The sequence below is a fragment of the Apodemus sylvaticus genome, chromosome 20 (assembly GCF_947179515.1).
Source record: "Apodemus sylvaticus chromosome 20, mApoSyl1.1, whole genome shotgun sequence".
Classification (NCBI taxonomy): Eukaryota; Metazoa; Chordata; class Mammalia; order Rodentia; family Muridae; genus Apodemus; species Apodemus sylvaticus.
In genome coordinates, this window is record NC_067491.1 from 59,179,899 (window position 1) to 59,206,332 (window position 26,434).

The 26,434-nt window shown below is 36.2% G+C and overlaps 1 pseudogene; it reads left to right on the forward strand.

Moving 5' to 3' along the window:
- Positions 1 to 25,506, forward strand: LOC127671091 (vomeronasal type-2 receptor 116-like; annotated as a pseudogene).
- Positions 25,507 to 26,434: the final 928 nt, after the last annotated feature.

The window sequence follows — 26,434 nt, forward strand, 5'->3', positions numbered from 1 at the left end:
ATGCTGTGCTCTTGCTTTTTTATCACCTGGTTTGTACACATGCTTCCCCTCATCTGGACCTTTGCAACCCCTTCCTGCCTAACCGAATCAGAATACCTACTACAGCATGATGGGACTGCGGTCATTGGTGCATTTTTTCCAATTTTAAAGGCATTGCCTGTAAGTAGAACAATCAATTGGAAAACAACATCTTTTGACACAGAAAATAATTTAGAGTAAGTACTTGGTATTGACTCATTTTAAATAAACATATTTCCTGACTTAAGTGTGGATTTGAACATTAGTGCAAGTATTTCTCATTATGTAACTCCATGTGTTCTCATCTAAGACCCTCTCATTATGTTTAACTTATTGGTGATATCTTTGTGCCATCCAAAGTAGGAAGAGAAGATTTTCGTTTCAGAGTTTTATGTTTCATATTTCATGGCTGCAATTTGTTTATTTTTCCCTGTGCTAACTGTAATTCTTCAGACTCAGAGCACATACAAAGTCATTTCTGTGCTAAAGCCACTGTTGTTGACAGAGGCTTGACAGCACTTCAGGTATTCAGGGGATTCCAGTCATGATTGTGTTAGAGATCATAATCTGTGACTTTGGAGTCCCTCCTCCTGTTCTAGATTAGTAGATGTTGTTTGTATAAGCTGCCTAAGATTTGGGTATAGTAAGGTCTGAATTAAAAATTTATCTATTTTCACTACTATTTTATACCCTTAAAATTTACAAAGTACTGAAAGTAATTACTTCACACATCTGATGGACATTGTTAGCCATTTAACCCTACTCAATCTGTGTATTTCCATTATACATTACATGACTGTATGAATTTATTCATACAAACATAATTTATGAGGTTATGTCCCCTGGGAACTCTTCTTCAGGAAGCCTTAAATCTGCTAGGACTGCAGATCTAAACATATAGTTTGCTTCAATTTCATTGGTGAATTTAGAGAGAAATAATGGTGTGTAATAGTTTTTAAAAGCAACAAAGTGTATGTTGTATCATGCTAATATTTCTATCATGGTGTGATATACATAAACTAAAGACCTCACATGGAGAAACAAAGCATGTGCTCAACTCTGAATTCAACAGGTGGAAAAATATACTATTAATGTCTAGCTTGTGGTCAGTTGCTAGAAAATTGCTGAAAGCCTGTGTGGATTCTTGTGAATGAGAAATTGTAACTACTTGCCTACAGCCTGGTATGATTATTGGGTCAAGAACGTGCAGAAGGGGAATAATTCAACAGTAGTATGGCATTAGAGAACTAGAATAAGTTTTCATATTTTGTCTTAAATTTTAATAGATAAGTTGATCAGACTAATACAAAATTTCACAGTTAGTTGAAATATTTCATTTATACTTCTATATATGCCAGTGATGTATATTTTTAAATTTTGCAAGTATTTAGTTTACACTTAATTTCTCTTTCTCTCTGCTGTCTATTTTCTCTACCTCTGGCACCCTTGTATACTGTACACCATTTCTCTCCAGACAATGTTAGTGGAAATCTGCCTGAAAGAACACAATTGTAGTAAAACAGATTTAAATCTCAAATATGAAGAGTTGAAAAATGGCTTGTCTCAACAATAAGGAAATAAAATTATGAGATAGAATTTTTTTTATTTCTTCCATTATGATAAATATATTTGCCTTATGTAACAAATTTTAAAAGTATATAGTTATGTACAAGACAGGATATATGAGTGATACAAATTAATATCTGCTAAACTGTATTCATGCTTCTGATTTAATCTTTCATAATACAGTGAGGGATTACATAGTTATTTTGAAACAGGATTATTCTGAAATTCTTCTGTCCATTTTCCTCATATTCTTGTTCTAGGTGCACAAGTACACACATCATGATTACAAAAATACAAAAGTTCATGTGTTTTAGTGTGGCTGGCCTTACCCAGATGTTTCAATTTATCTGTGTATAATTGAATATCATTTTATTTTCATTTTATATTATTCCCTTCTTCAACATTTTAGTGCTAGATATACACAGTTTGAATAGAAAAGTATTTTGGAAGCAGAAGTGAGGAAAGACAAGCTTGAAAACTCAAGCCTAAATATTTCAGACAAAAAAAAAAACTGAAGTCTGATTCTTTGATCCATTTTTTTTGTAGTTGCAGTATTAAACTATAACATTATTTCAGCAAAAATATAGCTGGTTATGTTATCAGGTGCTAGGAGATTTTTAACCAACTACTCTCAAAATCCTGATTATTTAAGTGTAGTATCTTTGGTGTAAGGTCATTTAAATTCACAATCTAACAATCCAGAATGATTATGGAAGTCAAAAGCCACGTATATACATTAAACATAAGAGTGAGTTCTTTATAAGAATATAGCATTAACATTTATCACATTTTGAAGATACTTGCATTCTCCAAGACTTCTTTTTTACTTAGCCTCTCAAAATATGTTGATTATAGCATGACTTTCTTTACATTCTTGCTAATATCCATTTGTAAGTTAGAACATGCCATGTTTAGTTATTGGGTCTAGTTTACCTTCATTGGGATAATTTTTTCCAGTTCCAAATCCCATGATGCTATCTTTTAAACTCTGATTAATAGTACATTATGTAAATGTAGCACATTTTTATTATCCTTCCTTTGATTGAGGGATATATAAATTAGTTCTTGACTCTAGCTCATATGCATTAAGGTGATAAGAACATGGTTAAGCAAGTGCCTTTGTAGTAGGATGGAGAGTCCTTTTTACTTATGCCTAGGAGTGGTGTAGATGATTCTTCAGGTAGATCAATTCACAATATTTTGAGTAAATATCCTATGGTTTAACAAGTGGCTTGTACAAGTTTGCCATCAATGAAAGGTGTTTTGCTATGTTCCATATTCTCACCAACATGAAGTGTTACATTGTTTTTTATCTTAGTCATGCTGACATGCATATGATGGAATCTTGGAGTCATTTTGGTTTGCATTTTCTGACGCTTAAGGATGTTGGACTTTTATTTAAATGTTTCTCAGCCATTAGACATTATTATCTTAAGAATTTTCTGTTTATATCTGTACACTATTTTAATTGAAATATTTGGTTTGTTGATGTCTACTTTCTCACATTCTTTAAATATTATGGATACCAGCTCTCTGCCAGGTGTAGACTTGGTGAAAATCCTTTTCAATATTAAGACCGCTCTTTTGTCCTATTAATGATTTCCTTTTTCTCACAGAAAATTATCATTTTCATGAGCTTTTATTTTATTAACTTTTGAGTATATACTACCTGCATGATTACTGGTCTGCTCAGAAAGTTGTCTCCACTTGGACTTGAGTTTTGTTCTACACGGTAAATGTGTATCTATTTGCATTCTATAAACGCTGGCATATAGTGAGACCATAACCAGTCATTGAAAATCCTTTTTCCCAAGTGTATATTTTTGGACTATTTATCAGAAATCAGGAGTCCATAGGTATTTGTATTTACATCAAGGTTTTAATTTCAGTTCTATTACTCAATCTTTCTACATTTATGCTAACACATTTTCCTTTTTTTAAACTAATGTTTTAAAGTTCAGTTAGAAGTCAGGGATAGTGATTCATTGAGATTTTCTTTTATTGTCCGAGGTTGATTTATCTACCCTGGGTTTTTGTTTCTACATGTGACATTGAGTATTGTTCTGTAGAGGTCTGTAAAAAGTCTTCTTGAAATTTTGATGGGGATTATATTGAAACTTGGCATTGCTTTGGTTAAAAGGCCATTTTTACTATTTGATCCTACTGATATATCACCATGAGAGATTATTCTGTCTTCTGATATCTTCTTCAGTTTCCTTCTTCAATAGTTTGGCATTTTTCATTATGCATGTTTTCTCATTCCTTGGCTATTTTTATAGCAAAATAAGTTATAATATTTGTGGCTGTTGTGAAAGGTGATACTTACCAATTTTCTTTCTCAGCTTGTTTATTATTTCTACATAGAAGGGTTACTGCTATTGTTTAATTAGTTTGGTATTCACCTGCTTCGCTGTAGGAGTGCCCTGAATAAATTTTTGGTTACATATGTATATTATCATATCATCTGTGAATAGTGACATTTTAATTTATTCCTTTTCAACCTGATTTCCCTTAAACTCCTATACTGTCCTATTCATCTGTCTACAACTTCAAGTACTATATTGAGCTGGAGATAGTGGAGGACCTTGTCCAGTTTTAGTGGAACTGTTTCTAAAATATAAGCTTTCTGTAAACTGCCTTTATTATGTGTATGCCACTGGTCACCATGATCTCTTCAAGACTTTTATCATTAAGGGATTCTGGATTTTGTTAAATGTTTTTAACATGTAATGAGATGATCATGGACATCTTTGTTCTTTCAGGAAGTTAATATTGTGAATTCCATTGTGATTTTTTTCCTGTATTAAACCATTGCTGGATCTCAGAGATGAAACCTAGCTGATCATACTGGACTATATTTTAAATGGTCCTTGGATTCATTTGCAAGTACAAGTACTTATTGAGGTTTTTTTTTTTTTTTTTTTTTTTTTTTTTAGCTATACTTTGCAATCTTTAGTTTTGTCTTGTTTTCCATTAGGATGATGGGTGGAATGATAAAATGAATTTTGAAAGTTCCTTTGTTTGTATTTTTACAGAGAATGCTATTAGGTCTTCTCTGAGAGTGTGGTAGAATTTGACTATAAAATCATTTGGCTTTCATTTTTTTTAATTAGATGGGTGATTTCTAAGATACAAGAACTACACTTATTTGTGTGTGTAAGCAAAAACATTTTAAAGGAATCTAGGGATGGTATAGCTTTAAAAACCTCACCCATCCCTACGTTTAAAATGGTAAAAGGAGAATATGGTACTTGAAATTCTGTGTACATTTTCTTTCTACATCATCATTAATGAATTAATCTACTCGCAAAAGGATATTTCAGAGAAGATAAAAGTTAAACAGCTTTTCATGAAGCAATTAACAATATCTTCATATGTATATGAGTTTTAGGTCACCAACTAAAAATCTATTTGAAAAAATTAAAATTAAGAAAGCAATGTTTTAACACTACACGTGTTGTTTTATAAAATGTCAAAGAGAGGGGGATATATTCTCTAGAGGTGTGGTGAGGTATGGGGGAAAGGGGTGCCTCAGACAGCCCATGATGAGGCATCCCTTCCCCCTGAGGGACCAGCCACAGGAGGGTGTAGTATAGAATAGAGTTTAATTTGGGGCATTGCTAGGGGGAATTAAGAGGGTAATAAAGGCAGAGAGAGAGAGAGAGAGAGAGAGAGAGAGAGAGAGAGAGAGAGAGAGAGAGAGAGAGAGAGAGAGAGATGGAAGAGGAAAAGGAGCGGGGAGGAGGAGGAGGAGGAGGAGGAGGCCAGACATGAGCATGTGGAGAGAGAGGGAGGAAGGAATAAGAGGACAGAGCAAGAGCAAGGAGCAGACAGGCAGCCCCTTTGATAGTGAGTCAGGCACACCTGGCTGTTGCCAGGTAACTGCGACAGAGCTTAGACATGCTCACACCATGTTGAAAGTGTATCCGTTTGTCTCCATATACATGAAGCTTTTGCTTTTCCAAGTATAAGTTTTCTAATGATTCACTAGATGTCATTAATTTGAAATGTGTTGGAATGCCACAGCATAGAGAATAGTTACAATAGAGGTGAGGAACATGAGATCAGATTCATAGAGCTTACATCATACTGGAATGACAGTGCCCAATTACACTGGAAGTACTATTACAGTGATATGGGAAGATGAAACACGAAAATTCCAAGCATCTTCGATGGCATATATAAGAGTGTCAAAAAAGACACAAAATCTGAAGAGAACTGTGAAACGCTGTCAAATTTAAGAAGGTACCACATGCATTTCATGCACGGGCATTGATATGTGTTAACAAAAATAGATGTATATCTAACTGTACCAGATTCAGAAACACTGGCACGCATATACAAAGTATGGTAAATAGGTAATTGGACAAAAGCCAGATGTTGCCCCAGGTAGATTGAACTCAATATGTGTGTTCTTTTAAGAAACTATATCCACAAAACCCAGTGGCTTAATGAAGTAACAATTATTTTACATAGTTCTGGAGGCTAGAGACAAGATAATGAATATGGGATGACGGAATCTATCTCATTCTATGGTAGAATTATGTTATATTTCCACCTCCAAAAATTCATGACTGCAAGTTCTCTGAGGTCTATAACTAACATTTCCACTTTAGTATTGCTTCAACTACAAATGTCTTAGCAGACCATTTGAATTGAAACAATTAATTGGCAGATATAAAGTGTGCAGTTAATGCAAACCCAAATTGTCAAACCATAGAAGCCATAGGAATAATGTTGTAGGTGCAATTAATATGAGGTTCCCATACATATGTTGTGATACTTTTGTGTAGGATGAATGTACACAACTACCAGCTTGTTTTGGCCATATTATTTGCCATCAGTGAGATCAACTTGAACTCCCATATTTTACCAAACACTTCTCTGGATCTTGAGATTTATAATGTGTCATATCTTCAAAGGAATGCTCTGAGGAGTGTATTCTATTGGCTAACAGGTTTGAGTAAATTCATCCCCAATTACAGCTGTAGAAAAAATAGCAAATCAGCTGCTGCCCTTACTGGAATATTATGGAAAACATCTGAAAACACTGGGACGGTGTTGGATCTCTACAAATTTCCTCAGGTGAGTTCAAGTGATGTGAGTGATTGGCATCCATTTCTTTTATCTCAGATGTTAACATTTTTCAAAATAATATGGAGAGATTTCAATTACTTAATATAAAAGAAGAACTATAGAGACTGTTAGAGACATACATATTTTCATTTTAGTTTGGGGCTTGGACTGAACACAGGGGTCCCTGAAGGAGGAATTGGAGAAGTGACTGAAGGAACTGAGGTTGTTTGAGGCCCCATGAAAGAAGCAACAGTGTCAACAGGCCAGACCCTGTGAGATCCCAGGAACTGGACCTCCAACCAAAGAATACACATGGAGAGACCCATGGTACTGGCCACATATGTGGCAGAGGATGGCCTTATTGGACATAAGTGGAAGGAGAAACCATTGGGCCTGAGGGTGTTCAATGTCCCAGTGTAGGGTGGGAAGACAGGAGTGGGTGGGGGAGCACCCTCATAGAGGTAGGTGAAGGGGATTGGATGGGGATTCTGAAGGGGAGACCTGGAAAGGGGAAACATCTGAAATGTAAATAAAGAAAATACTCAATAAAAATCAATCAATAAATACTTCATTCTTTTCAGCTTACTTTTGGGCCTTTTGATCACAGTCAGATTGACAGAAACCATTTTCCATCTCTGTATCAAGTGGCCTCCAAAGACACATCTCTGTTGTCTGGTATTGCCTCTTTAATGCTTCTTTTCAACTGGACCTGGGTGGGACTTCTCAGCACAGATGACCACAGAGGGGCTCAGTTTCTGTCAGACTTGAGAAAGGAACTGGACAAGAATACAGTCTGCATAGCTTTTACGGAAACAGTATCATTGTGGGGGGAATCCCTAAACTCGTTGAAAGTCCATAATCAAATGCATATTCTAGAGTCATCAGTAAATGTGATTGTAGTTTATGGATCCATTGCTTTTATATTAACTGTAATAAAAAATAGACATAGTAAGCACATAATGAAAAAAGTTTGGGTCATGAGCTCAAAATGGGTTGGCCAAAAATTTGAGCAATATACCATGCTAGAATTATCTCATGGCGCTCTCAGTTTTTCACCCCATCATGGGGAGATTTTTGGCTTCACTAATTTTGTGCGGGAAGCCACCCCTTTCAAATACCCAGAAGACATTTTCCTTCATGCCTTGTGGAACAAGTATTTCAATTGCTCACTTTTGCAATCTGATTGTAAAGTCATTGAAACATGTCTGCCCAATGCCTCCTTGGAATTGTTGCCAGGGAATATTTTTGAAATGATCATGACTGAAGAGAGTTACAACGTGTACAATGCTGTGTATGCAGTGGCCCACAGTCTACATGAGATGATTTTCAATCAAGTACAATTTCAACCACAGACTTATAATGAGAGGACTATGTTATTCCCCTGGCAGGTAATTTGTCCTTCATTGTATTTTAACAGCAATATGACATCATATTCTTTGTATTGAATATATTCTTCATGTACATTTAAAATGTTATACCCTTTCCTGGTTTCCCCCTCCCAGTAAAACCCAACCCATCCTCCCACCCCCTGAATCCAAGATGTCCCTCTTCCCAACCCACCTAACCCCCTCACTTTCCCCACACTGCTTTAAAAGCTTTCAAAGTAGTTATGTAGGTCCTTGTTTACTTTTTAATAATTTATAAGAGGTAGTATACATTACAATGCTTACTTATCAATGTTCTCACATGTGTACTATGTACATGATGAGTGGACCTGTAGAAGATTTCATTTAACAAAATAATTCTGCGTTTGGTAGAAACACAGAGGGATATTTTTCTTGCTGAGATCTCACTAGGAAAATCAAGGTTCTAGAGGATGTGCCTAGTTCTTCAGAGTCTTGATATCCAACTGTTGGGGTACACATTGGGTTGGAGGGGATCTCCACCCTCTCAGAGGAGACAGGAATGAAAGGATAGTGGTAGAGATTATGGGAGAAGTGCCTCAGGAGGGCAAGATGTTATCAGGATGCAGATTCTAAAAAATAAGAAAAAAGAACAAACTGGACATGACACTTCCGGAGGACCCTGCTATACCTCTCCTGGGCATATACCAAAGGATTCCCTGGTATGCAATAAAGACACATGCTCCATTATATTCATAGCAGCCTTATTTATAATATCCAGAAGCTGGAAAGAACCAAGATGCCCCTCAAAGGAGGAATGGATACAGAAAATGTGGTATATTTACACAATGGATTACTACTCAGCAATTAGAAACAATGAATTCACAAAATTTTTAGGCCAATGTTCTGATCTGGAAAATATCATCCTAAGTGAGGTAACCCAGTCACAAAAGAATACACATGGAATGCAATCTCTGATAAGTGGATATTAATTAGCCCAGAAGCCCTGAATACCCAAGGCACAAATCGCATAACAAATGAATCCCATGAAGAAGTATGGAGAAGGTCCTGATCCTGGAAAGGATTGATCTAGCATTGGAGGGGAATATAAGGACAGAGAAAAAAAGGAGGGAGGTGATTGGAGAATGGATGGAGAGAAGAATGTTTATGGGACATATGTGGAGGGGGAGATCCGGGAAAGGGGAAATCATTTGGAATGTAAACAAAGAATATAGAAAATAAAAATATTAAAAAAATAAAGAACAAAAGAAAGAACAAAAGAAAAAGAGAGAAAAAAGAAAGGAAAGAAAAAGAAATCTAGATACAACTTAAAGACTAGATTTTAGTAGAATTGTAATTACCAGGGGAAGGTGAATAAAAGGTAAAGATATTGAAGATGTTTTTTAGAGTCAACCTGACTACATCTGGAATTAATTAAAACCGGAGTGCCTGGCTGAGTGGTCTTCTGGAGTTGTATTTGTTTGGCTGACTTGAGAGGCATGTATCATGAACTCAAGCAGGTCAGGAAGCAGAAACTGATGCAGAGGCCATGGAGGGATGTTTCTTATCGGCTTGCTTGAGTTCCAGTCCTGACTTCCTTTAGTGATGAACAGCAGCATGGACATGTAAGCTCAATAAACCCTTTCCTCCCCAACTTGCTCTTGGTCATGATGTTTGTGCAGGAATAGAAACCCTGACTAAGACAAATTGGTACCAGCATAGTGGCGTATTCCTGTGACAACCTGACCATGTTTTGGGGAGGACTGTGGAAGGTCTTTAGAACATTTGGGTAGATGTTCCATTCGGTGTTGAAAGTTCTGTAGAATGTTCTGTAGAAGCTTAAAAGATAATGTTGAGAACAGTGCAGAAGATGGAGGCCTGGCTTGTGAAATTTCAGAGGGAAAATTTAAGACTCTTCTCAGGGCCATTGCTCTTTTGATTGTGAAGATTCTGTGGGTTTGGTTAGCTGGGGCTGAAGAATCAGCTGTGATTAACAAGATACCAGAACCACTTAAGCAAACCTTTGTGTTAGTGGAACTATTGATGCTGGTTAGCTGGAGCTAAGAAATTAACAGTGATTAAGAAGAGACCAGTATCACTGAGGTGAAAACTTCTAGGAAGTGTTTTCTGAGAGCTCAGAGGCTGTGTTCCAGAGATAGCCACAGTTGTACTTTGTGCTGTGGCTGGATTTGGTACCGTGTAAGAGTCACCCAGTTGGTACTGGTTTTGATGGCATGAAGGATCATGAAGAGCAGCTGAGGCACTCGGCACTGTGAGAGGCCCCGGAAGGCCACTGGTGAGGTACAATCTCTGTTGAAGTTGATGGCCCAGGACTGAAGGGGTCATGCATAGGAGCAGAGGCTTGTCACCATGAAGAAAGCCTATGAGAGGCTATTGGTGAAGCCTAGTTACAGTGGAAGACAGCAGTGTTTTGGAGATGCCAGTGTCATGCGACGACCACCAAGAACAGCAGCAGCAGTGGGGTACAGGCAGCTGAAGCCTAGAAGACAAGGTGTGTGCTACAAAGGGCAGAGCTGGAGAAGTGACCCAAGCCCTTGGAGGAGCCCAGAAGATCGTGAGTTGGATCCCAGACATTGAACCATTGGAGTTTGAGTTTTTCTTTTGGTTGTGACTGTGCCCTGATATGTTTCCCTCTTGAAGGAAGAAAATATTTTAGTAGAGTCCTCAGTTAAGAGACTTTGAATATTTAAAAGACTCTGAATTTTAAAAAGATATTGGACATTTTAAAGGGATTCAACTTTTAATATGTAAAGATTGTGAGACTTTTAAAGTTATTTAGATCATGGGGATGAATAAGAAAGTACGGGTTGAGGCTTAATAGTGACGTGCTTGTGTGTCAAGTTGACAAGGGGTCAATTGTCCTGGTTGGTTTTGTGTGTCAACCTGACACAGGCTGGAGTTATCACAGAGTAAGGAGCTTCATTTGGAGAAATGCCTCCATGAGACCCAACTGTGGGGCATTTTTTCAATTAGTGATCAAGGGGGGAGGGCCCCTTGTGGGTGGTGCCATCCCTGGGCTGGTAGTCTTGGGCTCTATAAGAGAGCAGGCTGAGCAAGCCAGGGGAAGCAAGCCAGTAAGAAACATCCCTCCATGGTCTCTGCATCAGCTCCTGCTTCCTGACCTGCATGAGTTCCAGTCCTGACCACCTTTGGTGATCAACAGCAGTGTGGAAGTGTAAGCTGAATAAACACTTTCCTCCTCAACTTGCTTCTTGATCATGATGTTTGTGCAGGAATAAAAACCCTGACTAAGACAGTGTCTTCAGTTCTATTCCATTTATTTACATGTTTGTATCTATACAAAATAGCATTCAGTTTTTAATCACTGTTGCTCTATAGTAGAGTTTGAAGTCATGGATGGTGATTCCCCTGGTAGTTATTTTATTGTTAATTGGTTTCACTATCCTCTCTTTTTTTCATGAAGCAGTGAATTTTTCATCTCATACCTTTGGTAAATTGTTTTGGAATTTTTGTGGGATTGCAGAGAATCTGAAAATTTCTTTTGATAGGATGGACATTATACTACATTAATCCTATCACTCCATGAGCATGTGTGATTTCTCTGTTTTATAAGGTTTTTTGATTTCTATCTTGAGAGACTTGATATTCTTGTAATGCAGATATTTCATTTGTTTGGCTAGGGTTACCATAAGATATTTTGTATTATTTGTGATAATGTGAAGGGCTTTATTTCCCTATTTCCTTTTTCAGCCCATTTATCTTTTGTTCAAATGAAGGCTACTGATTTGCTTGAGTTAATTTTATATCAAGCCATTTTGATGAAATTATTTATCAGCTGTAGGTGTTCTTTGGAAGAATTTTGTGGGTAGATTATGTATATTGTCATATCATCTCCCAATAGTGATACCTTGACTTCTTTGCCAATTTGTATTCACTTATCTTATATATAATTTAGTTATAACTCTGTAACTACAATTTCATCACAGGATTTCACATATCTTTTAGCTTCACCCTTTTCTGAAAAATATTGCTGTGAAAAATCCTGTTGGTGACCATGTCATTCTAGACTGGAAAAGGAAGCCCGATACGGAGAATGATATTTCCAATGTTTGGAATTTCCCCACAGGTCTTTCACTTTTAGTGAAAGTGGGTACATTTGATCCAAGTGCTCCCAAGAGAGAACAAATTTCTATATCTGAACACATCATTAACTGGCCCATAGGATTTACTGAGGTTGGTGTGGTTCTTATTAAGAGACTCTAATAAAACTAAATAATATATGATACTGGATCTAATGATCCTTGGCTATATTTATCACCATCACAAATATAGTAATAACTATCAATAGAAAGTCATTTACTTACTTATTCTGGTGGATGTTTCCAGTATTTTAAAATTATCTAATTATTTTGCTAATTTAAAAAGGATATGAAATTGTCATTTCTGATATGATTGTAACAAAACACCTGAAGCATATTTGTATTAACTCCAAGTGTCTTTGTTAAGTGTAGAGGTCTGTCCACAATTTGCTGTTGGTGTGTTTTTTTCGCAACAATACAAACCATAAATAAATCAACAAATTTACATAATAACAGTCAATTTTCAAACAGACTTTTTTTTAGCCTTAGCTGAACAAAAATATGAAGTCAGTGTGTGTCACTTTTATACTTAAGTGTCTTGTTCCAAAATTGTATGCAACAAAATTCATGTGAGGAATGAAGGGTTCTGCTCTTAATATCACAGTTTGACTGTGAATTCCATCATGACATGAAATATTGACAGCAGTGATTATAGGAAACCAGGCAGATTTCATCCAACATCAGGAATCCTTGGCTATTGCTGACTAAACTTCTTTTCGATTTTCATTCCAATGCCAAAAATGCCAGCTCACATTTTGTATAGGTCAGCAATACTTAGATAATGGAATATAAGAAATACTTCCAACAACTACCCAAACACTTGTTTTTATGATAAAATTAATTCATATCATTCTGATGTTAGAGATTGCAGACACAATTAAAATAAATCTTAATTTTGGAGGCAGGAATTACAGGGACAGAATCAGTCTGGTGTGCAAATTGCCCCTCTTTATACATTTTCCCAACATTTTCCAATCTAACTTACCCCTTTGTGGTTCTAAATTCAAACATCTTTAGATATCTTACAAAGTTTCATAATATTAAGACTTAGTTTTAAAAAGAATGCACTTTGTATATCAGGCTACATGGAAACAAGGAGTAACACAGGTAGAACCTACTTTCTCAAATGTAAAAGATCAATTAATAAATGTTTTGTTTCACAAAACACATACTTTACTGGGACATTGATGAAGTACTAATCATTTTTCTTAAATATTTTTCAGATTCCTCAGTCTACCTGTAGAGAGAGCTGTAGTCCTGGATTTAGGAAAGTTGTCCTGGAGGGCAGGCCTGCCTGTTGCTTTGACTGCAGTCCTTGCCCAGACAATGAGATTTCCAATGAGACAGGTGAAGGACAAGTCTCTCAGAGGATTTTCCATCCTTCCTACAGTGCTCTGACAAACCTTAGATAAAGGAAAAATTAGGCAAGAGAACCACATGACAATTCCTTACTTCATTTCAAGAATTTAAATCATTTACCTGTGTGTTCTCCTTAAATAATGCATATAATTGATTCACATTTTTTTATCCATTCCAGGTACTGTTGAATAAAGAAATCACTTTCTCACAACACAGAGAAAAGATCCATTTCAGCATAGAATTTAATTGACAATATTGTGAATATTAAGCATTCATAATTTAACACCATATTTCAATCACATGTTAATTATTGGATATTTTCAGCTTTGCTAGAGTAGTTCCATCCCAGTCTCATTTCATTCAAGCATCTCAGATAGATCATTTCATTTCCCCACTGAGGTTTTTATTCTGTTTTGTCTTTATTTTATGGCATAAGTAAGCTTCTAAATTAACTTAATGGAAGATTTTACAGGCAGGTTTTCTTCATAACAGTGTATGCAGAAGCAATTATAGGTTATACAATGAAAGTAGAGCATGGTGAACAGTCTGGAAGACATAATCCTTTTTTGTATAGTACTTTATAAAATAATTAACATTTTCTGTAAAGCACAGATGATTTAGAAATTTAATATTCCCATATCTACTAATTAAGTTAAAACTGTACTTACATAACATCTGAAAATGTTATGATGACTGCAACAACCAAGGCAGTGTTCTCAAATTTATTTGTTTTCTGCAGTTTTTTTTTTTTTTTCTAGACAGGGTTTTTCTGTGTAGCCCTGGCTGTCCTGGAACTCACTCTGTAGTCCAGACTGGCCTCAAACTTAGAAATCTGCCTGTCTCTGCCTCCCAAGTGCTGGGATTAAAGGCGTGTGTCACCACTGCCCAGTCTATCAAATTTATAGTATGTAATATTATTACTCATTAACTCATCAATGTCTGAATACCAAGAGTGTATGAACATTCTCAGAACTATTAGAAACCAAAAATGTAAATGTAGTGAAAGTTTATCTAACATCTTTTGAACTGAGAAAAACTGGCTTTCTTTGAGGGATTTGCTATTTTCTTTCTTAAAGGTTTCTATTATCTCTTCACATGGGATTTTAGGTCAGAAGCTAGCTCTTTGACTGTGTTAAGGTGTCCAGGGCTTGCAGTGGTACTAGAACTGTGTTTTGCTGGTGCTAAATTATATTGGCTTCTGTTGCTTATGTTCTTGTGCTTCTTTTTCCCATCTGTTTACCTTTGGTGTTAACTAGTCTGGTTATGTCTCCTTGGGAGCATGTATAGCTCTGTGACCTATATTAGAGGAGACGTCTTGGAAGTCACACTGTGCAGTGTCCTCTTAGGTCACTATGTGGCCCTTTTAGAGCAGGCCTCCTTTGTTCTTGTGTCCTGGTGTCCATAGTTAGAGAAGACCTCTAGAGAGACAAGTTGTCTTTGGGATCCAGGGCCAGATATGTCAGTCTGTGATCTGGCTTATGAAAGACATCCTGTGGGAGAGTTAGAATGTAGGGTGGGGTATTGGGTTGGCATGTTGATCTGTCAAGGTACAGATAGAGGCTGTCTAGGTTTCCTATATTTTATGGCTAATATCCACATATAATAATATGAGTATAGACCATGCAGGTTCTTTGGGTTGTTATTCACCTCACTCAGGAAGATATTTTCAAGTTCCATTCATTTCCCTGCAAAATTCATGATGTCCTTGTTTTTAATGGTTGAATACTATTCCACTGTGTAGATGTACCACTTATTCCTTATCCCGTCTTTAGTTAAGGGGCATTGAAGCTGTTTCTAATTTTTGGACATTAGAAATAGAGCAGATATGAACATGCTTTAGCAAGTGTCACTGTCATATAAAAGGGTACATTTTGGGTAAATGCCTAGGACTGGGATAGTTGGGTCTTGAGGAAGAACTATTCCTATTTTTCTCAGAAACCAGCAAATTGGTTTCTAATCTGGTTGTACCAGGTTTCATTTCCAATAGTAATGGAGGAGTTTCCTTCCCCCTTGCTCCACAACCTTCCCAGCAGTGCTACCCCTTGTGTTTTTGATCTTAGCCATTATGAAAGTTGTAAGATGGAATCTCAGGGCCATTTTTATTTGCACTTCCCTGACAATTAAGGGCATTGAATATTTATTTCATAATTGATTATTTCATTTATTTACACTTCAAATATTGTCCCCATTTCCCATTTCCTGTCCACATTTTTAAGCGCTTCTCACCCATTCAAGTATCCTATGTTGAAAATTATCCATTAGATCTGTGCCCCATTTATTATTTGGGTAATTTCTTTGTTTTTGTAGGTAGTGGTGATGTCTCATTTCTAAAGTTCTTTATATATTTGATATGTTAGACATCTATATGATGTAGGGTTAGGGAAGATCTTTTTCTAATCAGTAGGCTCCCATTTTGCCCTAATCACAGTGTCCTTTGCCTTACAGAAGGTTTCAGTTACATGTGGTCCACTTATCATTAGCTGTTTAGAGTCTGAGCCATGGAGGTTCTGTTCAGGAAATTGTCTCCTGTACCAATGGGTTCATGGCTAACCCTCACTTTCTCTTCTCTTAGATTTAGTTTATCCAGTTTTATGTTGAGGTCTTTGATAAATTTGGACATGAGTTTCGTGAAGGGTGATGAGGATGGGTCTATTTGCATTCATTTGCATGCAAATACTAAGTTAGACCAGCATCAGTTATAAAACATGCTTTCTTTTTTTATTCTATGGTTTTGGCTTCTTTGTCAAAATCAATTGTTCATAAGTACATATTAATATGTTCATAAGGGTTTACTTGTGGGTCTTTGATCAGATTATATTAATCAACCTGTCTGTATTCCATCTCCATGTAGTTTTTTTTATCACTATTGATCTATAGTACAGCTCCTCCAGGAGTTCATTTATTGTTCAGGATTGTGTTAGCTATACTGGTCTTTCTGGTTTTCCATATGAATTGGAAATTGCTCTTACAAGTTTCTAAAAAAATTTGTTGGAACCCTGACTGGCCTTGTATTGAATCTATAGATTGGTGATTTAGCCATTTTTACTATGTTAATTCTTTCATTCCATGATCTTGGACTGTTTTTCCATTGTGTGATATATTTTTCATTTTCTTTTCTCCAGTAGTTTGAACTCTTGTCATACAGGTCTTTCTCCTGCTTGGTTAAAATTACATCAGGATTTTTATTATTATTATTATTATTATTATTATTATTATTATTATTTGTAGCTATTTTGTAGTGTGTTGTTTAGTGAATGCTTTTCTCAGCCCATATTTCATTCTCTAAAGAAGGACTAATGATTTTCTTAGTTAATTTTGTATGTGTTTTCTGATAGAATTTTTTGGTCACTCGTATATTCTGTCCTATCAAATGTGAGTAACAATACTTTGACTTCTTTCTTTGCACATTCTGTCTACATGATCTGCTTGTTTGATTACTCTAGCTTGAACCTTAAGTATTGAATAGTTGGCAGAGAGTGGGCAGCTTTATCTTGCCCCTGATTTTAGTGAAATTGCTTTAAATTTCTTGGCATTATGTTTAGGCATGGGACTTGAATTCCTGATCTCTCCAATACTTTTAACATGAAGGGGTGTTGTATTTTGTCAAATTGTTTTTCTGCATCTAAGGAGATGACCATGTGATTTTTTTCTTTGAGTTTGTTTGTATAGTGTATTACATTAAAGGATTTTTTTATATTAAAGCAACCTTGCATCACTGATATGAAGACTACTTGATCGTGGTGAATGATTGTTTTGATGTGTTCTTGGATTCAGTTTGCAAGAATTTTATTGAGTATTTTTGCATTGATATTCATAAGCAAGACTGGCCTGAAGTTGTCTTTTTTGGTTGACTCCTTGTGTGGTTTAGGTGTCTGAGTAATTGGGGCTTCATAGAATGAGTTAGGTCATGTTCCTAATCTTTCTAATTTATGGAATAGTTTAAGGAAAATTGGTATCAAGTCTTCTTTGAAGGTTTTGTAGAATTCTGCACTTAATCCATCTGGCCCTGGGCTTTTTTAGGATGGAAAATTTTAATGACTTCTTCTGTTTCATTGTGTGATATGAGGCTGTTTAAATAGTTTACCTGCTCTTGATTTAACTTTGGTATGTGATATCTGTCTAGAAAACCATCCATTTCATCTATATTTTCCAGTTTTGTTGAGTATAGGCTTTTATAATCGGATCTGATGAATTTTTGAATTTCCTCCATTTCTGTTGTTATCCCTCCCTTTTCATTTCTCATTTTGTTAATTTGGATAATGGGTCTTGGCCCTTTAGTTAGTTTGGCTAGGGGTTTATCTATCTTGTTGATTCTTTCAAATAACCAGCTTGTGGTTTTGTTGATTGTTGTATTGTTTTCTTTGTTTGCATTTGGTTGATTATGGCCCTGAGTTTGACTATTTCCTGCTGTCTTCTCCTCTTGGGTGAGTTTGCTTCTTTTTGTTCTAGAGCTTTCAGTTGTGCTGTTAAGTTGTTGGTGTAAGACCTCTCCAGTTTCTTTACCAGGGCACTTAGTGCTATGAAATTTCCTCTAAGCACTGCTTTCCTTGTGTCCCATAAGTTTGGGTATGGTGTGTCAATATTTTCATTGAACTCCAGGAAATCATGAATTTCTTTCTTTACTTCTTCCCTGACCAAGTTATCATTGAGTAATGATATGTAGTTGGGCTTTATGTAGTTTTTGCTGTTATTGAAGACAAGCCTTAGGCCATGGTGATCTGATAGGATGCGTGATTTTATTTCAGTCTTCTTGTATCAGTTGAGGGTTATTTTGTGACCAATTATATGGTCGATTTTAAGGAAGGTACCATGAAGTGCTGAGAAGAAGATGTATTCTTTTGATATAGGGTGAAATATTCTATAGATATCTGTTAAATCCATTTGGTTTATGACCTCTCTTAGTTTCACTGTGTCTCTGTTTAGTTCTGTTTCAATGACCTGTCCATTAGTGAGAGTTGGGTGTTGAAGCCTCCCACTGTTAATGTGTGGGGTACATTGTGTGTTTTGAGCTTTAATAAAGTTTCTTTTATGAATGTGGGTGGTCTTGCATTTGGAGCATAGATGGTTAGCACTGAGATTTTTATCTTGGTGGATATTCCCCTTGATGAACATGAAGTGTCATTATTCATCACACTTTATGACTTTTGGTAAAAACTATATTTTATTGTATATTAGGATGGCAACTCCTGCTCATTTCCTGGGACCATTTGCTCAGAAGGCCTTTTTATATTCTTTCACTCTGAGATAGAAACTGTCTTTGTTTTTGAAGTGTATTTACTGTATGGATCTTGTTTGAATATTCATTCTGTTAGCTTATGTCTTTTTATAGGTGAGTTGAGTTCATAAATATTGAATGATAATATTGAATGATGTTAAAGAGAGATGACTGTTGGCTCCTGATATGTTTGCTTTTGTTGGTGACTCTATGTGCTTGTGGTTCTATCCTTTTGGCTTTGCTATGAAATGCTTAATATCTGTCCTTTATTTGGTGCAAGCACCTTCCTTGTGTTGGAGTTTTTCTTCTAGGATCCTCTGTAGACATGGATTGGTAAATAGACTCTGTTTGAATTTGATTTTTGTCATGGAATATTTTGGTTTCCCCATCTATGTTGACTGAGAGTTTTGTGGGTATAGTAGCCTGGGCTGGCATTTAAGTTTTCTTAGAGTGTGGGTGACCTCTGACCAGGCTCTTCAGGCTCTCAGAATCTCTATTGAGAAGTCTGAAGTAATTCTTATAGGTCTATCTTTATATGTTACTTGGCCCTTTTCCCTTGAAGCTTTTAATATTCTTTCTCTGTTCTGTGTGTTTAGTGTTTTGATTATTATGTGACAAGAGGATTTTTCTTTTCTGGTACCATTTATTTGATGTTCTATAGGCTTCTTGTACCTTTATGACTATCTCTTTCTTTAAGTTGGGGATGTTTTCTTCTTTGATTTTATTGAAGACATGTTCAGGTCCTTTGAGCTGGGGATCTTTGTTCTCCTCTATTCTGATTATTCTTAGATTTGGTCTTTTCATTATGTCCTGAATTTTCTGCATGCATTGGGTTAGGATTTATTTGTTTTTAATTTTCTTTCACAGTTGTGTCAATCTCTTCTATGGTTATCTTTTAGACTTGAGATTCTTCTATCTCTTGTATTCTTTTGGTGATATTCACATTTGTAATTCTTGACATCTTTCTTAGGTTTTCCATTTCCAGGTTTGCCTCCATTGGTGTTTTCTTTATTGTTTCTACTTCCCCTTTTAGGTCTTGGATCATTTTATTCAATTCCATCACCTGTTTACCTGTGTTTTCCTGTATTTCTTTCAGTGAGTTATTGATATTTTCCTTAAAGGACTCTATTATCTTCATGAGATAGGATTTTAGGATAGATTCCTAATTTTCAGGTTTGCTGTTGTATTCAGGGCTTGCTATGGTGGGAGAACTGGGATCTGATGATGCCCACATATTTTGGCTTCTGTATCTTAAGATCTTGTGTTTGGCTTTTACAATCTGGATATTCCTGGTATTTACATCTGGATATTAGTTGGTCTGAGTGACTGTCTGGAGTCTGCCTCTTTTGTCCCTGGGTTGCTTCAGGTCTTCTATTAGGCCTGCAGCCTTGACTGTAGCAGACCACCTGTGAAGCAGACAAACTGTGGGCTCTTCACCAGGGCAGAAAACCTGCTGATCGGTTGTCCTGGCTGCAGTAGATCTCCTGTGAGGCCTTCAGACTGTTGGGTCTTAGTGGAGCAGTTAAGCTGTTGTCCAACTGCTCTGACTGCAGTGGATCCTCAACTGCTCTGAGTGCAGCAGGTCCTCTACTGCTCTGATTTCAGCAGGTCCTCTAGGATGCATCAGTATATTGTATCTTAACAGTGGGCAGACCAGCTAAGAGTCTTATACTTGAGTATAGGGAGTCCTCAGGATGGATCAGGATTTGGAGTCTTCACTGTAGCAGACCAGCTAAGAGTCAGTCCCAGCATCATGTTCTTCCAAACAGGTAAAAGGGAGGTCTAAGTGCTCTATGCTGAGAAACATCATGTTTTCTCTATCAATGGTGATTGGGAGTTTTGCTGGATATAGTAGTTTTGGTTGTCCTCTCTGATATTTTTTTATAGGTTGTAAGATATCTGTGAAGGCCCTTCTAGCTTTTAGAGTCTCTGTTAATAAGTCAAGTAAAATTCTAGTAGGTCTGTCTGGGTATGTTGTTTGGCTTCATTCCCTTGTTGCTTTTAATATTCTTTCTCTTTACTTCACATTTCACTTTTTGATTATTTTGTCCAGGGGAGATTTTCTTTTCTTGTCCTGTATAATTTGTGTTCTGAAATCTTCTTGTGTGTGTATAAGCATCTGTAACTTCAGATTGGAAATTGTTTCTTCTATGATTGTGTTTAAAATACTTTCTAGTCCTTGGAGCTTGGACTCTTTACCTTCTTATATTCATATTATTCTTAGGTTAAGTGATTTCATAATATCCCAGATTCCCTGCATGTTCTGCATCATAGATCTTTTATATATATATATATATATATATATATATATATATATATATATATATATATATATACACATATTTGGTTTATGTTTCAGTTTATATTGTTCCTTCTATGCCTGAGATTCTCTCTGCCATCCCTTGACTACTGTAGTTGATGCTTGAATTAGCTGTTCCTGTTCTCTTCCCTAGGATTTCTATGTTCAAGAATTCTTCAGTCTTTGCTTTCTCTATTGCTTCTGTTTCTACTTCCTGTCTTGAACAGTTTTATTTCCTTTACCTGTTAATTTTATTTTCCTGTATTTCTAAGGGATTTATTTCCTCTTTAAAAAGATTTTCCTACTTGATTGTATTTTCCTGTATTTCTTTAGGGGATTTATTCAGTTCCCATTTAAAGGCCTTTATCATCCTTATAAGACTGCTTTAATTGTGGGGCCTGGGTGCCTCTTGAGGAGAGCCTTTTGGGGTGGAGGTGGGATTCCGTGATCTAGTCTGGTTGCTGGAGATGCTGAGTCGTCTGTTCCATTGCTCCAGTACCGTGGGTTTAGATGAAAAGAGACTGCCCATGATTTTAAAGCTTTCTTTTAGAAAGTAGAGGAAAAGAGAAAAGGTGGGGAAGTAGAAGCCAGCTACGTGGAAAGGGGGTGAAGAGAATAGGAAAAGAGAAATATAAGAGAGGGAGATGGAGAGAGAAGAGAAGAGAAGAGAAGAGAAGAGAAGAGAAGAGAAGAGAAGAGAAGAGAAGAGAAGAGGAAGAGGAAGAGGAAGAGGAAGAGGAAGAGGAAGAGGAAGAGGAAGAGGAAGAGCACAAGAGGATGGCTCAAGCAGCTTCTTTCATGGTGGGCTGGACTACCTGGCTGTTACCACATAACTGTGAGGCAGGGCAAACCTAGCTATGGGGTAGATTCCAGACAGAATACTAGCAGCCTGGAATGTAGCACTATGTGACTGATGGCCACAGAATTATGGAGTTGAGGGCCTCGTAGTGTCAGCCTAGTGTCTGGGAGCATGGACAAACAGCCTTCTGTCGCTCCTGGATTAAATCCCCTCGGTCACCGGAGTTGAAACCTAGCTTATCCAGAATAGAATGCTTCCATGTCCTGACATTTAAGGTTATTTTCTTGTGCTTCATTTATAATAGGAAATCCAGGGGTTGGCCTTGTAGAATAGGTGTGCTCTGTTGGTATCATATTTCACTTGGCTTTTGTGGTTTATATTCTTTTATGGGCCTTTAGCCATCTAGATAGTTTTAGTCAGGTATGTGCTTGTTATACTATGTACTGGAAGTGGAGCTAACCTCAATGATCCTGGCATGACAGACTTCAAGGAGGTATTCTTAGATTGTATGGTTCTAGATCAGCTGGTCTCATGAAGTTGGGTAGAGGGGCAGTAGGAAAAATTGAGGTCTGCCTGGGAAAGCAAATTACTCAGCACAGCTTGGCATGACCTGTAGGTCTCAGAGGGAAGGGATAATGAGTGCAGGAGCCTAGTATAACCTGTATAGTTCTGGTGAGGATAGGGTGGTGATTTTTTTTTGCCTTTTCTATAAATTTCCATTATTTCCTAATAAAAAGACTAGACTTAAGTTCTTTCTTGGGAACATATATAGACGCAAGATAGGACCTGCAAAACTGCCTAACTGTTAACTTGGTATAGTTGCTCTATGCATATTGAGGACTTAGTAATTTCACTTATGAGTTTGATATGGTTATAGAAGAATCATATCACAGGTTACCTCAAAAGATTTTCATCATTGCAGAGATAGATTTAGACTGTACAGAGATATGTATATTTGGTGGAATGGAAAAGAATGAAGAACTTATTTACCTATGGAAGAATCACCATTTTTTTATTGGTTAAAAAATACAGCAAACTTCTTTTGAACACTCAAAACCTAAAAAATTACTGGCAATTATAGGAGAATATAGTAAAGCTGTATTACAAGACAAATCATAAATCATACACAAAGTATATTTTGTATGTTACAGGTCAATAGCCATTAATAAATTAGCTTACATTCTTTATACAATACACTAATCACAAACTAATATAACACAGAAATAAAAATAATCTAAAAACAGGAGAATAGATTAACATAAGAATAGGATAGTACCATGAAAAGACATATTGAGAATATGTTAACTATTTTGGCAGGAGTTTATAAGAAAGTATAAATAAGATATGCAAAAAAAGAGTTGATGGTCAAAAAAAGTAAAAGTTTATAGTCTTTCTATATTCCTTATGAAAAAACTAAAATAGCTCTTGAAATGAAACCTTCATTAAAATATTGGAAGGTATACCCCAAAATGAAATATGACATTAAATAACATCAGAAACATATATTTGCTTTCTTCTGAGTTTAACTCTCAAGTATTTCATCTTTAAATTTTGTTCTAGAAAATCAAAGAAAGCATATTTTTAATTATCACATAATTTTTTTTTCTGAAAAACTTTCAGTATTGAAATTTTCCAAAACTTTGGTAATTTAATAGTCATGATGTTGTCTCAATATATAAGGAAACTTAGACCTCCCCATACACACACCAAACTGAATTTGATTGTAGAACCCAGAAGTATATGAGAGAATTATACCATGCTTGCTTTTCTCTGACATCCTCATATGTACTCTAACACATGTAAGATGTCTCTTCCAACAGAAATGAATGTGGGAGAGGAAGGATAAGAAAAAGGTTTGAACAAGTATTTAGTGGTATCCAATCAACATCCACATGAGAATGAAAAAATTGTCAAGCCAGAAGGATGTTATCAATAAATATAAATGTGTGTCATGCACCTCAGACTACCATCATTTTAGACAAGAAATCAGAGGATTATATTTCTTATAATTGAATTCAAATAATCTCCTGGAAATTAAGAAATATGAGAATTTGTAGAAGGACTGAATTACTTTCAGCTGTGTAAATAAGTACTCAAGTGGTTGAAATTCTCATTTTAATTATCAGGAATTATGAACAGGAGACTTTGTTAAAAAACATAGAAGAACATTAGACTAGCTCAGCATACAATTAAAATAAAAGGTTTATAGGGATGTGGTATTCTGCATATTTTCATTGTCAGTTTGACAAAATCTAGATTTATGTGACAAAAAGAAACCACAATTAAAAAATATCTTCAAGAACTGACCTATATGCAAGCCTCTTAGACATATCTTTGGTTAGTAACTTCTGTGGCCTTCCCTAAGCAAATGTATTTGGTGCCACATCTGAGAACATGACCCTGAGCTACATGACAAACCAGTTTGAGCAAGGCAGTAAATGAAGGTCCAGGAGTACCACAACTGCATGTACTCAGCTTCATTCCTTGCCTCCAAATCTTACCTTGAGTTCCTGCCAAGTTTTTTCAGTGATATATTTATTTATTAGGTATAATGTGAAATATATCCCTTATTCCATAAGTTGCTTTTTCTCATGTCGTGTTATGAAAGGACTATAAACCTTACTTGGTGGATTATTTGACTTAGAATATGCCTTTCTTTACATGTAAATTAACAAGGCAACATGAGTTTGATAAAAATCCAAAGAGTTGATACAGTAAATAGAATTAGAATAAAGTGAAAACTTGATCATATCTGCATAACCAACTGAATTTCTATCAGGTACAATACAATGTGTAAAGTGTCCAGAGACTCATTATGCAAATGCAGAGAAGAGACACTGCCTCAAGAAAATTGTCACCTTTCTGGCCTTTAATAATCCCTGGGGAAAGGTACTCACACTCATGTCCCTGGGATTGTCTGCACTCACTGCTCTCGTTATTGGAGTCTTTGTAAAACACAGAGACACTCCAATTGTCAAGGCCAATAACAGATCTCTCAGTTACATCCTGCTTATCACCCTTGCCCTGTGTTTCCTCTGTCCCTTGCTATTCATTGGCATTCCAAGCACAGCCACATGTATCCTGCAACAGAACTTGTTTGGACTTCTGTTAACTGTGGTTCTATCTACTGTATTGGCCAAAACTATCACTGTAGTTATGGCCTTCAAGATTACAGCTCCAGGAAGAAAGTTAAGATTGGTGCTGATATCACAGGTCCCTTATTTCACCATTCCATTTTGCACTCTGATACAAGTATGTCTCTCTGGCATATGGCTGGGAACATCCCCTCCATTTACTGACATGGATGCTCATTCTGAACACGGACACATCATCATGTTATGCAACAAGTGCTCAGCTATTGCCTTCCACTGCACTCTGGCCTACCTGGGAGTCATGGCCTTTGGTAGTTACCCCATGGCTTTCTTGTCCAGGAATCTGCCTGAGATATATTTAATGAAGCCAAGTTCCTGGCTTTCAGCATGCTGGTGTTCTGCGCTGTCTGGGTCACATTCCTCCCTGTCTACCACAGCACCAGTGGGAAGGTCATGGTTGCTATGGAAATGTTCTCCATCTTGGCTTCTAGTGCAAGCCTTCTAATCCTAATATTTGCCCCTAAATGCTACATTATTTTGTTCAGGCCGGAGAGGAACACCCTCCATTACATTAGGGATGAAAGACACGATAGGAGCAAAATTTTACTTAAAACATAGTTCACATAATTCTTCAACTAAACTGAACTTGGCCAGTTCACTATAGTTTTAACAGTCACATAAAAATTAAAATATGATTCAAGGATGGCTTTTGGGTACATGTTCTGCTCACCAAATCTTAGATTCTGAGCTTGATTCCCTAAATTCACATTATGAAAGAATAAATCAACTTTCTGAGGCTAAACTAATGCTCATCCAGTCCCCAAAATGAATAAACATGTATAATAAATATTTTAAATACAATAATATTATTGTGATATAATTGTATGAACTTTCATTGTTTTCATTAACTTAAGATATTAATTCCTTCCTGTTAAATCTGTTATATTTCTGAATTATGACTCTCTATTCCCCAAACTGTATGATGATTCAGAGACTGTTCCTCAAAATTTTATTTCTGATTCAATTTATTTACATCAACCAGTGATGTTTTTCCCTAGAGGAACCTCTCAATTTTCCCAGAACTGACCATGAAATGCCTTTTTGATAGTGTTAATTTCTGATGCTTTCAGATGTTATGAATTTCACATAGTGTGACTACAGCATCAAACTTGATACCACAATACTTCTCTAACATTTCACATTTTCAAAACATTTTCTTCCATCCTTCTTCCTTGCAACTGAAACCCTAAAACATCAGTCAACAGAAACAATGACCAGGCTAAATGTGATGCTATCTTGACATTTCTCCTATTAAATAAGAAAACATTTCTTTGATTTTGTGATAAGCTAGTGCCATTGCTCGAAATTATGCAAAATTATGACTTGTGTGAAAGGGTTCTGTGACCACAGAGAAGCTCTATTTACCAATAAAATTGTTTTGTTTATATGACAATATGTGAACTGTGATTTGAAATTAGCCATTTCAATCTACATTCTGATACTCCAAAACCATGAAGGAACCTTTTAAACTCTGTCCATCTGGTGT